The sequence below is a fragment of the Littorina saxatilis genome, unplaced genomic scaffold, assembly GCF_037325665.1.
Source record: "Littorina saxatilis isolate snail1 unplaced genomic scaffold, US_GU_Lsax_2.0 scaffold_306, whole genome shotgun sequence".
Classification (NCBI taxonomy): domain Eukaryota; kingdom Metazoa; phylum Mollusca; class Gastropoda; order Littorinimorpha; family Littorinidae; genus Littorina; species Littorina saxatilis.
In genome coordinates, this window is record NW_027127772.1 from 40825 (window position 1) to 52914 (window position 12090).

A 12090-nucleotide genomic window follows, 5' to 3' on the forward strand; every position below is an offset into this window, starting at 1 on the left:
CATCCCAGAGGTGTTCTATCGGGTTCATGTCTGGCGACATGGATGGCCAGGGAAGCACCTGGACATGGTGGTCGGTGAGGAACTGGGTGGTGAGTCGTGCTGTGTGCGGGCGAGCGTTGTCCTGCTGGAATATGGCATCCTGGTCAGCCAGAAGAGGAAGGGCGTGTGGGCGCAGAATATCCTCCACGTATCGCTGGGCAGTTATGCGCCCTTGGACGTGCACCAGGGTGCTCCTTCCAGCGGTATTGATCGCCCCCCACACCATGACGCCTCCACCACCATGAACGGGTGCCTCATCCACACAGTTGGGCGCGTAACGTTCGTTTACTCTCCGGTAGACCCTCCTCCGACCATCATGTCGCTGGAGCAGGAAGTAGGACTCGTCGCTGAACCACACGTGTCTCCAGTGATTCCGGACGGTCCAGCGAAGGTGCTGGTTGCCCCACTGCACTCTGTTCTGGCGATGGCGGCGGGTGAGGACAGCTCCTCTGTGAGGTCTGCGAGCTCTCAAACCAACTTCATGCAGGCGGTTCCGCACGGTCTGGTCCGATAATCGGTGTGGCCCGGGGAGAGCCTGGACAGAAGATGAGGCCGACAGGAAACGATTCCGGAGGTGGCGGAGCCGTATGAAGCGGTCGTGAGCAGCAGTTGTCGCCCTTGGTCTTCCCGCTCGTGGCAAGTCAGCAACGGAGCCAGTGGCTTGAAACCTGACCCACAGTCTACTGATGGTGCTCTGGGACACGTGGAAGTGCCTGGCGATTGCACTTTGACTTTGGCCTGCTTGTAAACGACCCAATGCAATTTGGCGGTCTTCTCTGCTCAATCGGGCCATCTTTCGTCGCTGAATTGTCGTCTGATTTCTTTGTGGCGAACAATCCGCTTTTATGGGTTTTGGAAGACATGGTGAGAGCTCAATATTCCCCGAGTTTCACGAGATTACACTGAAGCATGACGAGTGGTCATGCCAAATGAGCAATTTTGACATTGTAGCCACTGATAACGCATGCGTCACGTGCAGAGCTCACTTGTGGCAATGGACGAAAGGTCGACGACCAAATAAACATTTTCTGCAGTTTGGTGGATATCCTTGTAGCCATATAACTAAATTAACCAAATATTACAAGCTATGCGTTTCTTTTTTTGAACAGTATAGATAATAATAATAATAATAATAATTGTCAGTAAGTACTGGTGTCACATGACTGATGTGAACCAGTTGATTGGCTAATGGCGATGCGCTAAAACTGTTAGCGCACACTTGGAGTGCGCTAACTTTTTCACAGAGCGTATTCTTACCCCCTTTGCCTAAGCAAGACTGTGCTCTCATCCTCAGAATTAATTACTGACATGTAGCTTATATTCTCCACAACACCAAATGACCATAAATTCCCTGCTTCTCAATTAAAGCAGAAGTGGGGTTTTTTCTGACAGATTGCATGTGCCTGTGCCACAGTGCGGCTGCCACTGATCTAAAAATAGAAGCCGCTGTGTTTCATCTAATTTTCGCCGACTTGCATAGATTCTTCTCATATGCCGTGTTAGTGGCATGTAGCTTATCATCCACATTACCAAATGATGAGTTAGTATAAAATTCCCACCCGCTAGCAGAAAACACAAGTGTTATTCCGATAACGTACCAGCTAGACCAGTTTGGAAGACTGACTCGATCGACTCTGTCATACGTAGCACTGACTACACTGAAATACGACTGCATCAGTTCAGTAAATGAATGGTTTCCGAATTATTATTTCAAGGCAAGAACAATCGTAATCGAAAACGTGTAGGGTTCAGAACGTTCTTACCATATATAAGACTTATTACCAGCCTGCCTCGTGCGTGCAGACTCAGTGCAGACTGCATGCAGTGGTTTGATTGCCCTAGCAGACGACATAAACCCCGCTCAGCAAATTAACATGTTGGGCAAATGTGAACGAAAAAACGATGGGGATATAATACGTGTAGGGTTCAGAGCATTCTTACCGTTCATATGTAGTACCAGACTCCCCGATGAGTGAAGATACCACACGAGAAACATGCCACATTTATTTTGGAAATGTGCTTTCCGTCGACCGTGGCAAGGGGCAAAACTCTGCACAGTCAATCTGTCGAAGCTCGATGAAGGTTTCGAAACCAAGAGCACAGTCCTTTCTCCGAGTTTAAATGAGGTCTCTATGAAAGATCATCACTTTTTAGCTTAACGCTACACTGGAATTTACCAACACAAATTAAAACAAGAGTTTGCGTGTGACGAAAGCACGACACACTTGAGACAGCCCACACAAAAGTAGATCCAGTGACACAAACCTTACCACACAGTTACGCCTCAGTTGCATGCAGTCCGCTTCAAGCTGAAAAATAAATGAAAATAATAAAACCCTAAGTTTTTTTTGTTTTTTTGTTTTTTGTTTTTTGTTTTTCCTCTTCCTTTTCTCTTCTTTCTTTCTTTCTCTCTACAGCTGAGCGTCCTTCTTCATTGGCGTTTTATAAATTTATCAATTGTATGTGGTTTTCTACAATGGACAAAATCTTGCATCTTTAATGTTGGTTATTGTCTTACATATGTCTGTGTTTGGGTTGACTTAAGTGTTGTTTGTGGCGGTGTCATGATGGAGTTAACATAGTAACAATCACAATAAGTAAGAGGAAAAGCAAATTGTAAGCGTGCTAAAGTTTTCTTAGTAACAGTTCTCTTTTCATACAAGTGGTGTTAAGTGTAACAATGTAAGTTCCGCCTTTACCCCGGTACCGTTCTCCTTTTAGCGAAACGAAAGAAAGAGGGGGCGGTGAGGGAAGCCAGAAAAGAAGTATATATGATACACTATTCTACGTTTCGTATTTGTTTCTCTTTGTCAAACATTATTATAATATCAGTGGGAGTTCCGTATCTATATTTGCTTATGCACATCTTTCCTATCAAAATCAAGTGATTTATATATTTGCATTTTATTGAGTCAGCACCATTAATATAACCACACAAAATATGTTCTATTCCAAAGACTATTCTTATTTTATATTTCTCATAAATAATTTGTTCAACGTATCTCCATAGCACTTTTATTTTCTTACAATTAACAAAAAAATGTTCAACGTAATCTATTTCGGTTGGACAGAAGGGGCATCTCTCACTATCTCGTATTCCAATTTTATACAGAAGAACATTTGTTGGATAAATCGTGTGTAATATTTTCCAGTGCAGCTCTCTTAATCTGGATTCTTGGGTTACATTTTTGGCCAGGTTCCAATGTGACTGGTCGACATTAATGCCAAACATATCACGCCAGAAGTTGATAGATCTCGGGGTAGTGTACTTTTCTTCAACAATATATTCACGGAATTGCCTGGCACTTTTAATACTCGTTTTATTGAAAAGAAGATTGTTTTGTCTATTCAATACAGGTTGGTTAGGATCATAATTGCTTTTCTTAATATATTCAGATACTGCTGATCGAACTACAATATATTCCATGTAGAGGCCAGGTGAAGCGTCAACACTTGCTTGGATAGCGGGATAGGACTTGATACCGTGATTATCTAACATGTCTCCAACATACGTAATGCCTGACCGGGCCCAGTTCTCATAATACAGAACGTTATTTTGATAACTTATACTTGGATTGTTCCATAAGCAGTTGTCTTGCACGCAATCGTTCTGAGAAATTGTATTATGTTCTAACCATGTTCGAGCAACAGCTGTCCAAAATATCGATTTTATTCTTCCAATTCCCTTAAACTTAGACGGTCGAATAGCTGTAGTAAAGCAGGCAAAGCCACAACCGAACCCTTCAAAATATTTGTTTGGGATCCATGTCCATTTGCATGAAAGGTTGCCAGATGAGAGTTTGCTTAACCATTGACATAAGAAGGAGTTTTGCATCGTTTTGACGTCTATCATATCAATACCACCCTTTTCGGTACTGCTATTTAAAACAACTCTTTTTACTTTTTCAAATGCTTTTTTATTACAATCTTTTTTCCTCCACAAAAAACGATATAATATTGTGTTTATTTCCTGCAGCACTTTGTCAGGGATACAAATAGATTGCATTAAATAAACTAACTGCGAGAGCAGAAAAGTTTTGATAATGCAAATTTTTCCAGGAATGCCCAGATTCCTTTTTTCCCAAGTGAAGATGCTTTGCTTAATTTTATCAATTTTACTTGACCAGTTTAGTTCAATTTCGGATGCGCTTTTCTCGCTGTTAAAGTTTACTCCTAATATTTTAATCTGCCGAACACATTTTACCTCGAAATTGAAATTGATATTTTTACTTGATCCAATTCCCATTGCTTCAGACTTTAGCTTATTCAAGCACAAGCCTGACACCTCAGAAAATACGTCTATAATCTGTAGAACCATTGTAACGTCATCCGCGTCTCTCAAAAACAAAGTGATATCATCGGCGTATAATAGAATTTTAAAAATATTTCTACAAGTTACATTAAGGCCTTTTACTTCGTTGCTCTGCCTAAATCGTATAGCCAGAAATTCCAGACCAATAATAAATGCCATCGGTGAGAACGGACATCCTTGTCTAATGCCACATTTTACATCAAAGTTTTCCGACAGCCACCCATTGTACACAATACAACTTCTGGTTTCATTAAACAACACATTTACCCACTGTATAAAATCTTTTCCAAAGCCAAATTTACGAAATGCACAAATCATATATTTTTTGGATATACTGTCGAATGCCTTTTGAAAATCCAAGGCTAATAAAATCCCAGGTTTCCTATTGGTATTTTGTTGTGAGACACAGCCGTCAAGCCTTTAAATACCATATTTCTTAAAGTTCACCTACCCAGTGTAGTATTGTAATAAATGTTTTGGTTTTAAAATTATTAAGGATTTGTGATTTTAGTTATTGTCGTCATAACTGATGTCTGATACATATATAATTCTTACTGATACTTCTATACTGTTTATTTTACGCATGTTTACAATTGATGGTTAAATACGTTTTGTTAAGGAGGAGCATGCTTGTGCGTGTGTGCTGTTGTGGGTTTTGTGTGGGGATGTATGCGGGCGTGCGTGAGCGTGTGTGTGACTGAGATTGCAAGCGATGTTTGGAAGGGTGTGTATGGATTGATTGCTTGTACTCATGGCCAAAACATGTCCCTTGTATTCTGCACATGGTTGAAATAAAGTCTTATGTCTTATGTCTTATGTCTTATAAAAACCAAAACAAAAGAGTAGTCTCCCTTGCATCGTACCAGACGACTGTTTGTGAGAGTCGCGTTTGGCTTCGCTTCGTTATCAAACATCGGCTGTTTCAGGTATTTTGCGAGCAAGTCTACTCTTTTGCCTGGCTCTACAGTAAGTCCACATTGACGATGAAGGTATCCAAGAACTTAACATGTGTGTATTTTTCCGTAATCCAGTCATATTCCTTCAAAATGCAATCAATCGGCGGTGACAGACTTGGTGTCAGCAATTCGCGACTTCACCAACTTGGTCCCGTTTTCCTCATACCCATACCAGTTTTAGGTTCATCCATGCAAACACACTCGCAAAACAGTTTATCACGTAGATACATTTCAAATAATAGGGAGCAAATGGTTAAATCTAAACCTACATATTTGTTCCCTAAAATTTTCTTCTATGTCAATAAGCCTAATTGTATAATAATACGTTCCAGAAAAACAACGTGGAATCGATTCTGAATCGAGTAAACCAAATGGGTGCCAAACCGGTTTCGCCCGTTCTGCCGACCTGAAACGCAAAACAAAAGAATTGTGCGCTTCAACTAAATTGATTTCTGTGCGACTTCATTACTTTCTTGCAACTTATGAACCTTTACTTAAAGCTTTTAAATGGTCTGAAAGTAGTGTTACCGCGTACTTATCGATGCACTCATTCGTTTTATTTTTTCAGCGACGGTCACTTAGTTTAAGGTGGCAAAAGGGCCAAGTCTCGCTGGCACCACTGTTTTAACACTCCACAAATTGCAACAGTGACGCTAGTAGTCTACACTTTGTGTTTGATGGTAGAATGGGATATACAGATTACAACACTACTCGTGGTTTTTTATATGGCTTGTATTTCAGTCAAGACGGTGTTGGCGTACGGGAGACACGAGCCTCTGGCGAGTGGATCTCGATTGATATTCCCGCTGGGTCTTGACTGAAATACAAGCCATATAAAGAACCACTCGTGTTGTAACCTATACATATATACTACTCACAAAAAGTTTGGGAACACCCTTCATTTTCATGTGTTTTTGCAAATCGATGCTATTGTAAGAACGTTCTGAACCCTACAAGTTTTAGCGCATCGCCATTAGCCAATCAACTGGTTCACATCAGTCATGTGACACTAGTACTTACTGACAATTATTATTATTATTATTATTATTATTATTTAAGTTATTGAGACATCCCAGTGCACTAAGGGATTTATAGAGCAAATCGAGAAAATTCATTATTGAACGAAGCGCATAGCGCTGAGTTCAATAATTATTTTCGAGATTTGCTCTATAAATCCCTTAGTGCACTGGGATTGTTTCAATAACGATATTGTCAGTACCGCCAGAGAAAAAAGAAGATTCAAAACGCACATTTTGCAACGCGCATTTGGATAGGCGTAACCAGGACATAAACGTTAAGTAAAAGCTCAATTTTTACTAAGAACAGCAGTTAGAGGACTTAAGGAGCCAGGACACGCACTGCACTTGGATAAAAACTGTCTCTGAAACGCGTGGTGCGTGTCCTGATCGAGCGAAAACGCCTGCCCGAGGGTAGGGGCCGGAACAACTTGTAAGCAGGGTGCGAGTTGTCTGCCAGAATCTTTTTGACCTTCTGAGCGCTTCGGGATGTGTATATGGAGGCAATGGAGGGAAGCTCGCAACCCTTAATCTTGGAAGCTGTTCGTACAACTCTGCTTAGGTTGATCTGCTCTGCCTCAGTAGCCCTACTGAACCAGACAGTGATGTAAAAAGACAAGATGCTTTCAATCGTAGCCCTACAGAACTGGATTAAGATTTCTTGCTTCAAGCCGAATTTTTTTTACTGGCGTAGAAAGTAAATGCGCTGCTGGGCTTTTTTGATTATTTGTTTTGAGTTTAGCTCCCACGTGAGGGTATTAGAAAGAGTGGTGCCCAGAAATTTGAAGTGTTCGACAGTGTCGACATTTTGATTTTTGATTGATAGAGGAGTCAGAGGGGTCTTTTTTCTGAAATCTACAATCATTTCTTTAGTCTTTTGAACATTAAGTTGTAGGTTGTGAGCATCGCACCAGTCGACCATAGCCCTAATCTCTTCTCTATAAGCAGACTCGTCAGAGTTGCGAATTAGTCCCTCAATAGTTGTGTCATCAGAAAACTTTAAAAATACGACAGAATCATGGTTTGAAACGCAGTCATTAGTAAAAAGGGTGAACAAAAGAGGTGGCAGTGTTTCGTACTGTATGTAACAAAGTATGTTCTTTTAAACCGGTCTGGACACGGAGAAAACGTTCCAAACAGTATTGAGGGAGCACATTTTCTTTCTGTTGTGTTGCATATTCTTTTTTGGATTATTCCTATGGTAGCGATGCTTGTGGACACACGGATAGCAAACAGAGAGAATGAATAGGTTCGATCGTTCGCTAGCATCTGTGTATCTTGTAAGTTGAATGTTCGTTTTTTTCGACCTGCATTGCTTTCATAATGAAAGAAACGTTTGTTTATTGCATCCCATACATCAGATCAGTTCCGAGATTCATTTTTGCGTGCAACTGATATGGTTTTCTGAGCCGTGCGATACGATTTTGGAACTTCATACAAATGTGTCACATTGTTCGGCGCGAGGTCAAAGGTCGGGAGGAAAGTAGTTATTTGCCCAAATCGGAATCTGCACTATCATATATTTTTTGGAGTCCATGATGTATTTATTGAGCTATAAAAATACAACATATATACCCATACTTAAGTAACAGAGACAAAGAAGGGAGGTCATGGGACTCCAAACAATACATGATAGTGCAGATTCCGATTTGGGCAAAGAACTACTTTCCTCCCGACCTTTGACCTCGCGCCGAACAATGTGACACATTTGTATGAAGTTCCAAAATCGTATTGCACGGCTCAGAAAACCATATCAGTTGCACGCAAAAATGAATCTCAGAACTGATCTGATGTATGAGATGCAATAAGCAAACGTTTCTTTCATTATGAAAGCAATGCAGGTCGAAAAAAACGAACATTCAACTTACAAGATAACCAGATGCTAGCGAACCAAAACAAAAACACGAGTACCCTCCCTTGCATCGTTAGCAGACGACTTTTGAGAATCTGTCGGTAGTGTGTTTTGGTGTGCGTCTTCAGTTTCTCTGGCAGTGTCGGTGTGGGAACTGACAGAAGCTAGGGAGCACAGATAATAGAAGCCCTGTCACATAGACTAATCACACAATCAATACACATTTGGCTCATGTTTTAAATGACAGTTTCGAGTTTGTTAGTCAAACTCAAAGCAACAACACTGTCAGTGTCACTGGTGACATGCGCAGCGAGACCGAGAAGCGTCTTTTACCTGGCACGGTTGGGCTTCGCTATCACACATCGGCTGTTTCACGTGTTTTGCGAGCAAGTCTACTCTTTTGCCTGGCTCTGCAGTAAGTCCACATTGGCGATGAAGGTATCCAAGAACTTAACATGTGTGTATTTTTCCGTAATCCAGTCATATTCCTTCAAAATGCAATCAATCGGCGGTGACAGACGTGTCGGTCGCGTTTTCCTCACACCCATACCAGTTTAAGTTCATCCATGCAAACACACTCGCAAAACAGTTTATCACGTAGATACATTTCAAATAGGGAGCAAATGGTTAAATCTAAACCTACATATTTGTTCCCTAAAATTTGCTTCTCTGTCAATAAGTCTAATTACACACGTTCGAGAAAAACAACGTGGCATCGATTCTGAATCGAGTAAGCCAAATGGGTCCCAAACCCGTTTCGCCCGTTCTGCCGACCCGAAACGCAAAACAAAAGAATTGTGCGCTTCAACTAAATTAATTTCTATACGACTTCATTACTTTCTTGCAACTTATGAACCTTTACTCAAAGCTTTTAAATGGTCTGAAAGTAGTTTTACAGCGTACTTATCGATGCACTCATTCGTTTTATTTTTTCAGCGACGGTCACTTAGTTTAAGGTTGCAAAAGGGCTAAGTCTCGCTGGCAACACTGTTTTACCCTGCACAGATCGCAACAGTGCCGCTAGTAGTCTACACTTTGTGTTTGATGGTAGAATGGGATATACAGATTACAACACTCGTGGTTTTTTATATGGCTTGTATTTCAGTCAAGAACCAGCGGGAATATCAATATATATATATATATATATATATATATATATATGTGTGTGTGTGTGTGTGTTTGTTGTTTGCGTGCGTGCGTGTGTGTGTGTATATATGTGTGTGTGTGTGTGTGTGTGTGTGTGTGTGTGTGTGTGTGTGTGTGTATGTGTGTGTGTGTGTGTGTGTGTGTGTGTGTGTTTGTGTTGTGTATTTAGCGGGTAGGGCAGGGGAAGCGACAAGGTGAATTGAAGTGGCAGAGTTGGTAAAAACAATCTAACTTATTATCTAATCCAATTTGATCAAATCCCCTATCTGGTTTCCAGACACATTCAGAGGGGCCCATTCAAAGTGTCGGCCAGAAATCATTAAAATATCGTTCCATCGCCCAAAAAGGAAGTTAAATACAGGACTACAAGGTACATTTGCAATAACTTCAAGGTGAGAAGACTGTTTAAGAAATGACATGTGTATTAATGCGTTGAAAGCAACTACTGTTTGTGAAGTGTCAAAGGCAAAGTCTAACGCCGTCAATTTTCCTTTTGGGCATTCATACCAACACACGGCCCTTACAAGTTTTTTTCTCGTACATCCACTCTTCCAACAAAACCAAGCAGGAGAAATGCCAGATGAACTGAAACGTACATTGTGTTTAATGTTAACAACATACCTAACTCTAAACCGTGTTTACATTTTGGTACCTTCTGTTTACATAAGTGTCACATATATTTCTAATGCGCAAAACATAGGCTCTGACCTTGGCATAGTGTGGTGGAGGGGAGAGTGGCAGTAGAGTTTGCGGTAGGGGTGGGGGTGTTGGGGAATTGTGGTTGTTTAGGGTTGTTGTAGTTAAATCTATACGTAATGATTCGAAATAGAGGGGGTTGGGGTCTTTGGAGAAACAAAACAAAACACAACAAATTCATCTGCCTACTTTGTGTTTCTTTGAATAAAACAAATTATAATCATGCAGTCAGGGTGCCAGCTGTGTATCTGTATGCACTTAACCTTGTTTGGTATGTGTATGAGTCCAGACAATATACCCTGTGGACAGGTTTTGACCCAAAGTGGGTGTAGAACATTTACTAGGTACAATACCCTGTGCACAGGTTTTGACCCACAGTAGGGGGTAGGCGTTAACTCAATACTGGGCATATACAATATATTAAAGTGTTTAACACCACGATCCACAAAGATGTTCTGTACCTAGTAGCTTACAAAATACGTCTGTTATCACCAATATATACCGAGCAACAAAAGAAACGCGAAAAAAATCGTCATTGTTTGATTGACAAAATCTTCAACAATTATAGAGTTAGAATTATTAAACCACAAAAGTTTGATGAAGGCATGTTTGACCTTGCTTTTGTGTGATTATTTTGATGCTGTGACTGTTTTAACACACGGGACAAGCAAGTTTAACGTTAAACCCATAATGCGCGCTCGCAGCACGTGCACGTGGAGCAGGAGAAATCTGATGTGTGAGATGTGTTCACTAATGCATTAGCAACCAAAAGCAACCTGCTGCCAGTCTCACTTTTGAAACAGCCAGGATGCCAAGATTGGCACCACCAAAATGCCAGGTCGATATAAAGCTGGGGATGATCCAGAAGCGCTGGCATGTGCTTTAAACGTGCATATGTCAACAGTCTAATCACCTTCAGCAATGTTCTGTTGACATTGGAATCACTGCGGTTTTGCAACGCGGTGGATTTTTCGCATTACCCCAATAAGACAAGATCGCAATTTCCTGCCACAACGTCTTCGATATCGGTTCAATACAGCCACTGACACTACCAGAAACATCATTGGAAGCCGCCAGTGTCCGATCAGTGGCCAGGGAGCGCGATAAAGACTGACGGAGCGAGACCTCCAAAACTTCGTAAACGTTAAACCTGCTTGTCCCGTGTGTTAAAACAGTCGCAGCATCAAAATAATTACACAACAGCTGGGTCAAACATGCCTTCATCAAACTTTTGTGGTTTGATAATTCTAATTGTTTGAGATTTTGTCAATCAAACATTGCCGTATTGTTTCGCGTTTCTTTTGTTGCTCAGTATACATTCAGGCCCACAGAAATAAGCAATCACAATAAGTTCTAATAGCAAACACAAATCATTACCCGTTCTAGATTTGTCAGGTAGTATGTGGTAGGTACTCAACAGCGCTTGTAATCATGGCAAGCATAGAGACAAAGGGGCCCGGGTAGCTCAGGTGGCAGAGCACTGGACTTGTGATCCTAGGGTCGCGGCTTGGAATCGGGGCCGGGACGGACACGGGTAAACTTTATGTGCAGACCCAGAGACGGTTTTCATGTCACATCCCCGTGTCACCACAGTGGCACGTACACAATTTCAAACATTTAGCCACTTGTGTAAATGGGTGATACCACCTTAACACGCAAACACTTGTGTATCTCATCTAAAATCGGGGTCAAACCCGGGAACATGCCACTAATGGCCTTACCATGAGGGCGTACAACTTGAATTTCTCTCAAAAAAGGAGTCGGCTGCTCACGAGAACAACATTAATTTTTATTTGAATGAACAAGCTGTTTACATGAGTTAACTTGCTGCTTCACATTATTCACAGGACTGGGTGGCCGAGTGGTAACGCACTTGCGCTCGGAAGCGAGAGGTTGCGAGTTCGACCCTGGGTCAGGGCGTTAGCAATTTTCTCCCCCCTGTCCTAACCTAGGTGGTGGGTTCAAGTGCTAGTCTTTCGGATGAGACGAAAAACCGAGGTCCCTTCGTGTACACTACATTGGGGGGGTGTGCACGTTAAAGATCCCACGATTGTCAAAAGGGTCTTTCCTGGC